Source organism: Cebus imitator, unplaced genomic scaffold (assembly GCF_001604975.1).
Source record: "Cebus imitator isolate Cc_AM_T3 unplaced genomic scaffold, Cebus_imitator-1.0 Scaffold562, whole genome shotgun sequence".
In the NCBI taxonomy this organism is placed as follows: domain Eukaryota; kingdom Metazoa; phylum Chordata; class Mammalia; order Primates; family Cebidae; genus Cebus; species Cebus imitator.
The window spans coordinates 408,198-418,931 of NW_016107877.1; the positions used below are offsets into that span (position 1 = coordinate 408,198).

General features: G+C 42.4%; 1 pseudogene; it reads right to left on the reverse strand.

The window, feature by feature from the left end:
- Positions 1 to 6,950: 6,950 nt before the first annotated feature.
- On the reverse strand, positions 6,951 to 7,832 carry LOC108294101 (annotated as a pseudogene).
- Between the last annotated feature and the right edge of the window lie 2,902 nt (positions 7,833 to 10,734).

A 10,734-nucleotide genomic window follows, 5' to 3' on the forward strand; every position in this document is an offset into this window, starting at 1 on the left:
AAACCCGGATTTATTGCTTAGCAGAGGCACCTCTAAGGAAAAAAATAAACTCTCACAGCCTGTGCAAATGAAGACATTTATTTATTTAGGAAACAGAGTCTTGCTCTGTCAACCAGACTGGAGCGCAATGGCACCATCACAGCTCACTGCAGCCTGAGCCTTCTGAGTTCAAGGGATCCTCCTACTTCAGCCTCCAGAGTAGCTGGGACCACAGTTATGTGCCACCACACCCAGCTAATTTTTTTAATTTTTGGTAGAGACAGTGTCTTCCTATATTTCTCAGGTTGGTATCAAATTCCTGTGCTCAAGCAATCCTCCCACCTTGGCCTGACAAAGTGTTGGGTTTATAGGTGTGAGTCATTGTGTGCAGTCTCAAATGAGGATTTGTAAACAAAACTTAGGCTGGGTGTGGTGGCTTATGCCTGTAATCCCAGCACTTTGGGAGGCCAAAGTGGGCAGATCATCTGAGGTCAGGAGTTCGAGACCAGCCTGGCTAATGTGGCGAAACCCCATCTCTCCTAAAAATACCAAAATATTAGCCAGGCACGGTGGTGTGCACTTGTAGTACCAGCTACTTGGGAGGCGAAGGCAGGAGAATCTCCTGGGAGGCTGCACTTCAGCCTGGGCAACAGAGCAAAACTCTGCCAAAAGAAAGAAAAGAAAGAGAGAAAAAGAAAGAGAGAAAGAAAGAAGCGAGGGAGGAAGGGAGGGAAGGAAGGACGGAAGGAAGGAAGGAAGGAAGGAAGGAAGGAAGGAAGGAAGGAAGGAAGGAAGGAAGGAAAAAATCAACAGTACCTATGGCTCCACCAACTGCTATAAGAAGTTGTGGTTTTCTTCACAGAGCCATAGTCATTACAGAAAGAGAAAAGTGGCTCAAGTTTCATACACTTTTTTTTTTTTTTGAGACCGTGTCTTACTCTGTTGCCCAGGCTAGAGTGTGCAGTGGCGTGACCTCAGCTCACTGCAAACTCTGCTTCCTGGGTTCAAGCAATTCTCCTGCCTCAGCCTCCTGAGTAGCTGGGACTACAGGTGGGTGCCACCACACTGGGCTAATTTTTGTATTTTTTAGTAGAGACAGGGTTTTGCCATATTGGCCAGACTGGTCTCCAGCTCCTGACCGCAAGTGATCTGCTTGCCTCTGCCTCCCAAAGTGCTAGGATACAGGCGTGAGCCATGGCACCAGGCCGATTTCATACACTTTTTTGGGAGACAACAAATATCCCCTTGAATAAATACTTTCTAATCCTAGGCTTGATGTGAGAGTTCAAAGGACTTTCTACCCCTCCTAATTGGCAGGATTCACTAATCTTCAAGTTCCACATTGTTAGCAGTAGTCTCTCCAAAACAGTGTCCTTCTGGATGAACTGAATGGATGATTTTAGCAAACATCTCTATGCTAAAATCCATGACACCCACCATGCAAAGAAAACTTGAACCAGGGAAGAGCACTTCCCTCTCAAGTGATCACTGTATTATATTAATAGAAAGATTAGTTTGTACTTTTGAGCTGCTTCGTATGTCCAGTCAATGAAAATGCATCCAGCTACAAGAGATTTTTACCTCTTTTTCACATATTTGTCATTCTACATAGAAATTCATGATCAGGAAATAACAGAATTTTTTGTACATTCTAGAAGTGCAATAATTAAATTAAGATGAAAGATAAAATGTCTACATATATGGGAAAGGTGAGATTCTGGGACTTCATGGAGTCGAGTCAATAGAAAATTTTGGGACCTAACAGTTTAACTTACTCCCCCTCTCATTCTATTAGCTGAATGGACATTTAAGTCATTCCAAAGTTTTGAGAACTGATCCTATTTCTAAGGCCATGTAAATAAGTACTAAGTTTTATCCTTATTTGTTGTAATGGTTGGAGACAAAGGAAATAAAGAAAACCAACATCAAATCATCAATGTCCGCAAGACTTTGAAGATAGAGAAGATGCATTGTACAAATAAATACACCTCACAACTCAGAGTTCAGTCTAGGGGAAGTGTTTTACCAATGTTTCTCAGGCCTCCTCCAGCAGAACTATGTTAGCTCTGAAACTTTTGTCAGGTACAGGAGAGAAGTGGCTAACAAGCACATACTTTCAATAGACACAAAAACCTAGTAGGGGCTGCTGTTTTTCTTAGCCTTGAAACTAATTAGATTGAATACTTTAAAACGCACCCACATGAAGTAGAAAAAAGGAAAAGCCAATCCAAAAAGTTTCTGGTGAAACACACTACCTGAAAAAATTCTGAATTATCAAGAGTTTAATGTATTATCTGGGTTATCAAGAGTTGAATTGAATCCAATCCTTGCATTGTAGACTGAAATTTTCTGACATCTAGTCACAGGACTTCGGTGTGTTGATGCCTTGGCAAACATAAGTTCTCCTCTCATTCTTAAGGCATCACCTGGGATTAGTTGGACCCAAAAGTCTAAATGATGTCATTTGGATCATATCATCATGTGGGAGCATTACTGAGATAAGCCAGTCTGGTCTCGGAACCACACTCATTTCCTAATTCTTTTCTCTCTTTTTTCTCTTTGCACTTAGGAGATCTGGCTATCTTACCTAGAAACATCTCTCTGCCGGGCGCGGTGGCTCATGCCTATAATCCCAGCACTTTGGGAGGCTGAGGCAGTTGCACCACTGCACTCTAGCCTGGTGACAGAGCAAGACTCTGTCTCACAAGAAAAGAAAAAAAGAAAGAAGGAAGAGAGGGAGGGAGGCAGGAAGGAAGGAAGATGATGCATCTCTGGATAGTGCTGTCCCAGGAATTCTGTCCACACCCTTTCAGCATCAGGTGCAGATGAACCCAACGTGTGTGTGAGAGAGAGAAAGTGATAGAGTTATTGAGAAACAAAAACACCTTCTGCAGACCACCCTACATCTGAGATGGCAGCACCGTGCTTCCCCTTGAAAGCTAGTTGGCATGGAACTTTTATTTTGCTGCGACACATCTAAACTGGCACTTCTTTTGGGTGTGTTAGAGCCACTCTCTTCATGCTTTCTGTAATTGCTTGAATCTATTTTAACATCTGGGTTTCCAGGGACAAGCTGTGGCAATGTCCTTCTTCTCCCTAATACATATACAACCCTGGCTTTATTGAAGATCCTAATCATCACTTTCTTACACAGGCAAACTTCTCACTTTCAAGGCTTATGTAGAACACAGAGTATTTGTCTTTACGTAAAATGATGTCAGACATCCAAGGCTTTAATAGATTTCTGCAATGCTTTGGGGTGCGTTTGTGTGCGCGTGCCCGCGAGCGTGTGTGTGTGTGTTTGTGTGTGTGTGTGTGTGTGTGTGTGTGTGTGCTGTGAAACCAGGTTTTAAATCCTTAAGGTAAGAATTTTAATGAGAACCAACTGTCAAAGGCACTCATTTTCTGAATTTGTACCACAACTTTATTTTGAAAACATGAGTTTTGCTAAAACTCGCTAGTTTTGACTGGGCTTGGGGAAAGGGGGCTGTTTTGAGTGTCTGAGCAGAATTGAAAAATAAGTGAACACTCTAAAAGACAAAGGACATGCTCTGCTTGGGAAGAAACAGGAGAACTTTCAGCCATCCCACTAGGCCAGTGTTTTCCCAGCTCTGCAGCACTCTTGTAAATTTGTAAATTTGCCACAGCTCACTTGTAAATTTGCCAGGGTGGCAGGGACACATGACTCTTAGCTGGGAGGCATGCCAGCTATCAGAAGCCCCCAACTCTCAGGAGGGAGAAGGGGGCGGGTGCCCAGAGACCACCCTGGGTTATGTTTATTTTGGGGGATACTTGCTGGTACTGATAGAAAATCTCCCTAGACAGATGCAGCTCACATTGGAATGTCCTGTTGAGAATTCCTCAACTCCCTGGTATCAGACCTAGCACCTTATAAAGTAAATCCTTACATTTAACAAAGGTAAGTACAGCCTTCCCTATCTGGCCTTATATGTCACCTGATATTTCAGGTTTTTCTGTGCTTGACTCCATCTCACCAGAAACCCCTTGTTTATTCTCAGCAGACAGAAACCCATAATTCTTACTCATTTTATCGATTCTCCCCCTCTGTTCTCAAATCCCCTTCATTCCTCTTTGTTCCTGGTTACCTCATTGTCCCTTGGCCTCCAAAGAATCATCTCACACCCACAAGCCAGACAGATTAATGTCCCTGTTTCCCAAGGTGTGTGTTTGGTCTGGCTCCAGCTGACCACTGGGCTTTTGAGCCATGACACTATTGTTGAGAGGAAACTCCCTTCCTTTCTATACTACATGTATGCGCTCTCCTGACCCTTAATCTAGACTGAAAAAAGATATCTATCTTCCCAAACATTTCTGAGGGGGAACTTAACACTCTCTTATCATCCACAAACTTCTCTTGAACCTTTGAACTCCAAAAGCTAGTACTGATGACATTTTAGAAATTAGGAATGTTTTGCAGTGTATTTTTAGGGAAATTTAAATTAATAAATCTCAACCTGGGTAATTCAACCAATGGATTTACTGAACTCAGGCATGGATGAGTTCAGTAAATCTTATCTCATTGTCAGGCCCACTGAACTCACCACCTGAGTTTCACAGCAGGAACTCGGAAGAGCAGATTATTGGGCTGTGTGGAGGACTATGGGCTTTGGGATAAAGGGAGGTCAAGAAGCATTTGTTCTCTTGAGGTAAGACAGGAGGGAAGGAGAGGAAAACAGTTCTAGAGTAGCCTACTAGCATAACTTTTGCTTTAGAGATGCTGTTTCAGCTGTCATCATTTTATTGGGCTTATTTCTCTACCATATTTGGAAGAATAAGCAAGAGTTATGTATTTCTTGCTTACCAGAAAAATTATTGTTGGTCACTGTAGTTTGTAAAATTTAGTATGGCTTCCAAAGAAAAGTCATATGAATATAATATGAGCTAGTTTTTTGGTCTTTATAATGCTGCAGAATCACATGCCTGTCATGGCATTCACCACATTTATGACTTTTATTCAGAGAAACACTGGAAATGAACAGTAGCAATGTATCTACATAGGAGAATTCAATGTCAAAATCCCTAGGGAATTCTTCCCCCATGTCCTCTTATTCATTCCTTCCTCCCTCCCTCCCTTCCTCCTTTTTCTGTTTCCTTCCTTTCTTTTGCCTGAGTGAACCAGAGGAAACCATTCATCTGGAAGCCTCCAAATGTAGATTTTTTGAAAATTTAGTCCTTGGGAGATCCTTACAAAGTTTCAGAACAATCGGCCACTTACATGCATATATACATGCATGTATGTATTGCAGCGAGCCCACTGCTCACTCAAAACTATACTGGGATTTAAAACAATGTTAGATGCTTTAATTAGGTAGTAAATTTTTGGTTTGTGTTGGATCTGTTATTTTGTTGGCTAGGTAGTTCGGGGTGCAATGGTGACAGAAGTTTAAGAAATGGAGCAGAGAGGGCAAACTAGCCAGAATCTTCCATTCTCTAGACCCCTGTGCTAATTCTTACATTTTGTGATTGTAGCATGTTTGCTCTGCTCTAAGTACAGAGCCCCAGCATATGTCCAACTGTCTGCACAAGTGGGAGAAAAGAGGTCTTTTACAAGACTAGTGTTGACAGCAATGTTGTCAATTAATGTAGCCATAGCAAACTATTCATCAAATTCATGTCTGCACATGGCTTTCTTTACCTTAAATTCAGACACCTGTTTTACCTTCCCTACATCTATTTTAATCAAGTAGGCAAATCACCTAAAAAAATCCATAGACTTTGAAACCATAAATTCAAGATTAACATCAGAACAAAGGATATGCAACACATGCAGTTTTCTTTTTCCAACACAGAATGCAAACAACCAAACTGAGCAGGTTCCCAGTCTTCTTGTTTCCAAATCAATCATCCATTTCATGGCTAATTGTGCTTCCCAGGGTGGCTGCAGTACATCTTCCATCATATGTACTCTTCTTACAACTTGATATTGACACTCCTCTTATAAATCTGAGAGGGACTTTGACTATGGTGGAAGTGACACTATGTGACTTCTAAGGCTGGCCATAAAAAAAGATCTAGTTTCTACCTGGCATTCTTAAGACACTTGCTCTTAGGACCCTGCCACCATGTTGCGAGGAAGCCAGGCAGCCACAGAGAGAGACTATAGTAACGTGTTCCAGCTGACCACCCCAAGCTGTGGTCCCTCCAATCAGCTGCTATCACTCACCACACCTGGAGCCTGGAGTCATCTGAAGGTTACTGTGCATGAGTAACCATCCAATGACTCCAGGCTCCAGAAGTCATCCTCAGCATTTGAGCTGAGCTGTCCCCGCTGAGCCTTGCCCAAATTGCAGATCTGTGAGATGGAGAAAAAGACGTAAGCCACTAAGTTTTGGATTTTTTTAAATGCACCAATAGGTAATTCCAACCCTGAGCTCTCCCCTTTTACTGGAAGTTTGCTGTTGGTACTAAAAATTTCATATGTTTAAACATCCACTTTTAAAGAAATCATCTAAACTGGGATATTTAGTTCCTAAGATTTAGCCACAGGAAAAAGTAAAAGCTCCCTGCAAAATGAGTGCTGTGAACTAAGTAAAAAGAAGGTAAGATTTAATGGAGTTATCATTAATAATGCAGCAACAGTTACCATTCCTGGGTACCTAAAATACTCTACCATCTGTTACATTAGAACTGAGATAAATTGGAAAATGCTTCTTGAAAAAGCAAGTTTTTTTTTTTTTTTTTTTCCATCTGTTACATTAGAACTGAGATAAATTGGAAAATGCTTCTTGAAAAAGCAAGTTTTTTTTTTTTTTTTTTGAAAGATCAGAAAATGAGAAACCTAAGGAAAGAAGGATGGAAAGAGTAACAATGTGATATGAACTATGCCATGACTTAGAATGACGCTAGTCTTTGCAGCACAGAATTTTATTTTATTTTATTTTTTAGAAACTAATGTTTCTTTTCCATCAACCTTATTTTCATGTTGCTTCAGAGCCCTGTGCAAGAACAGCTTAAGACCATTCAGTGGTTGCTCCTACCCATTCAGTGGTCTGAGCAGTGGGAGCTGTAGACCACTATTCTGTGGAAGGCTGAGGGCTCCAGTCTTCCGGAAGGAACTGCTTAATAAGCACAGAGGACACCTGTATGCCTTCAAACCAATCTGCAACTTCAGTTCCAGCAGTGAACTTAGGAGGTGGAACAGAGCATTCGCCCTGAAATTCCTTCTTGGTCACAGCCTTTTCAGCAGCAGGCTGCTCTTCTTTTTCAATTTCTTCAGGATCTCTGTAGAAGCAGAGATTAGACATGAGCTCCCACGGTGTTTGCAGGAAATGCTGCCACGCATGCGTAGAACTTCCCGGGTCAGCATCCACCGCATCTGAGCCACCGAGGGAGCTCCATTGTTGTTGCCTGTGATGGCAATGTCCACGTGGCACTGAGGAGAATCTGTGTTCCACAAAGCAATGGTAGGTAGGTTAACACAGGATGTCTTTGTGAAAGGATGGTGGTCCGCTCTGGGGTCAGAAACCACAAGAAGCCGTGGCTCCCGGAAGGCTGCCTGGATCTGGTTAGTGAAGGTTCCAGGAGTGAAGCGGCCAGCAATTGGAGCGGCTCCAGTGGCAGCAGCAAAGTTCAGCACGGCCCTCTGGCCAGTATTCCTGGAAGATATGACACTGACATCAGCAGAGTTTTCAATGGCAACAATGGCACAAGCTGCTAGCAGAAACTTCTCCCAGGCCCTCTTCAGATTGATCTGTGGATGCCATCACTTTTCCTTTTATAGATGTACTGCTCCATTGGAAGTCAATGTTGGTGCCACCTAAGTGGGTTCCTACTGCAAGGAACTTAAGGACAACCTTCTCCTTCACTCGCAGGACATCAAGAGCTCCGGACATTCTGAAAGTTTCTTTTTAAGTTATGACAGGAATCTGAAATTAAGAACAATGCCATATGGACCCCTCTGTAGGTAGCACGGAAAGGCTGCATCACAGAATTTTAGAACCTCAAGATTATAAGAGATCAGTTAGATTAGGTCTGATTAGCCTCTCTTGTCAAATTCCTGAGTCCCATCTGCAATGAAAAGCTATCATCTAGTTTCTGTTTAATTATCTTTGAGGTCAGAGAGAACCCTCTTAATTTCTCAAAGAAGTTAAGTGTTGAAGGAGTCTTCCTTGGGTTAAGCTAAAACCATTATCCCTGCAATTTTAACTTTTGGTTCTATTGTGAATTTGTATCTTTTGCAGGAGGTTTGGTTCTAAAGCCAATGTGAGGCAGCAATTGAATATGGCCAAACGTCATCTTGAAAGTTCCTCAGGAAAGCAACCCAACCATTATTAGCCTATGATTTGTAGCCAGCATTCCTGCTCATGTTGGACTGATTACTGTTTCTTTGGTTGAGAAGCAGAAAATGTAGTTGGCTTGCATAATGGAGTTGGATACATTTAAGAAATATGTATTTTTAAAGCTAGAATTACACTCCGACTGGGGAGATACTCATGTTCTGAGGGGCAAAATGGACCTGAGATGGGAGAGTTCATTCTTCTTGTCTCCTGCTCATTTTGGGGAACATATACACTCAGTAAGCAGAATGGCTGAAGGAGCCACCCACACTACTTAATTGTATTTATCTCTAAAAATAGGATTATTTTTGCAGAGTCATCTAATTGAATGTGTGTCCACTTAACACCCTTAGGACATGACATCACTGTAGGCCTGTCTTCTAAAGCTACATACAGCAAGTTTCATGTTATCTCCAGCAAAGCGTTTTGAAGACAGTGATTAGAATTTTTGAGACAGCTCCACACGAAACACCATCATTCCTTCAAATGTTTCTCACTGAATGTAGTTTTGAGCTCCTACACACTTGTATTTCTCCTTGGAACAGAGCCAAACATGTGCCCCTAAACATAAATTCCTGGACTGTTCAGACTGTGCACATGGGATCAGGTCAGCATAGAATAGAGGAGATGGACACGTCTTTGCTTCTGAATTCTGACTTCCCTTACGACAGCCAAAAATTGCACTTGAATTTTGGCAACTAAATCCTATTGTTGTATTATAGTTACCAAAATCCCAAGTGCTTTTTAAAATTATGAAATATTTAAACGTGCAGAAAATAAAATAGCAGACATCCACAAACTCATCACCAAGAATAACATGATGTTATCCAGAATGCATGTAACATGATGTTAATCTTGGTGATGAATTTGTGGATGTCTGCTTGCCTTATTTACCTCGGATTACTAAATCTTTCTTTATATGTGCTTTTATTTGCCCAGTTCTCTCCTACACTGTATTTCTGCACCCATCTAATCCTGTCAAGAGTTACCGATTCAACAATTATTTCTTAAATCTCTACTGCATCCTCTTTGAGATCTTTTTTGTTTGTTTGTTTTTTGAGATGGAGTCTCTCTCTGTTGCCAAGGCTGGAGTACAGGGGCACCATATCGGCTGACTGCAACCTCCGCCTCCTGGATTCAAAAAGTGATTCTCCTCCCTCAGCCTCCCAAGTAGCTGGGATTATAGGCACCTGCTACCTCACCCAGCTAATTTTTGTATTTTTAGTAAAGATGGGGTTTCCCCATGTTGGCCAGGCTGGTGTCAAACTCCTGACCTCAGGTAATCCACCCACCTCAGCTTCCCAAAGTGCTGGGATTACAGGCCTGAGCCGCCTCGCCCAGCCTGAGGTCTTAATTTTGCTATTTAAATGTGTTATGTATTATCTCAGATAATACAGCACACATTTTTTTTTTTAATGAAAATGAATGGGACAGGTTGATGACAGAGCTCTGGGATCCACCACTAACGACAACCCGCTAGACTGGCTGAAGTGTTATTTCATCTCTGTGACCCTCTTGTGCCTTTGATTATGTCGTTTCTTTTTCTTGGAATGGTTTCTTGCCTCCTTCTTCCTTCTGACCAACTTAGGTTACTTAACTTCCTGAGGTTCAGTGTCGCCTCTTCCAGGAACCCTTCCCTGATCATTACTTGCTAGGGTAGGTGCTCTACCTTTGTGCATTTCTTTGGGGTAGCATCTGTGCTCTACAGTCTTCATTGGCTATCCTATCTATCTTCCCATCTCATATTTAAGTCCTTTAAGGACAAAAATATCATTATGTTTTCCCTTATATTCTTTTTTTTTTTTTCCAGACAGAGTCTCACTCTGTCTCCCAGGCTGGAGTGCAGTGGCACCCTCTTGGTTGGCTGCAACCTCCTCCTCCCAGGTTCAAGCAATTATCTTGCCTCAGCCTCCTTAGTAGCTGGGACTACAGGTGCGCACCACCACACCCAGCTAATTTTTTGTATTTTTAGTAGAGATGGGGTTTCACCCTGTTAGCCAGGATGTTCTCAATCTCCTGACCTCATGATCCACCCGCCTCGGCCTCTCAAAGAGTCTGGATTACAGGCGCAAGCCAGCACACCCGGCCTCCTTTATATTCTTAACCCTTATCAGTGTGCCAGAATTTCAAAAGTACTAACTCATATTTGATGCTCAAAATGCTTATTCAGAGGCTGGGTGCAGTGGCTCACGTCTGTAATCCCAGCACTTTAGGAGGCCGAGGCTGGTGGATCACCTGAGGTCGGGAGTTCGAGACCAGCCTGATCAACATGGAGAAACCCTCTCTACTAAAAATAAAAAATTAGCCGGGTGTGGTGGTACATGCCTGCAATCCCAGCTACTCAGGAGGCTGAGGCAGAAGAAATGCTTGAGCCTGGGAGGCAGAGGTTGTGGTGAGCTGAGATCACGCCATTGCACTCTAGCCTGGACAACAAGAGTGAAACTCTGTCTCAAAAAAA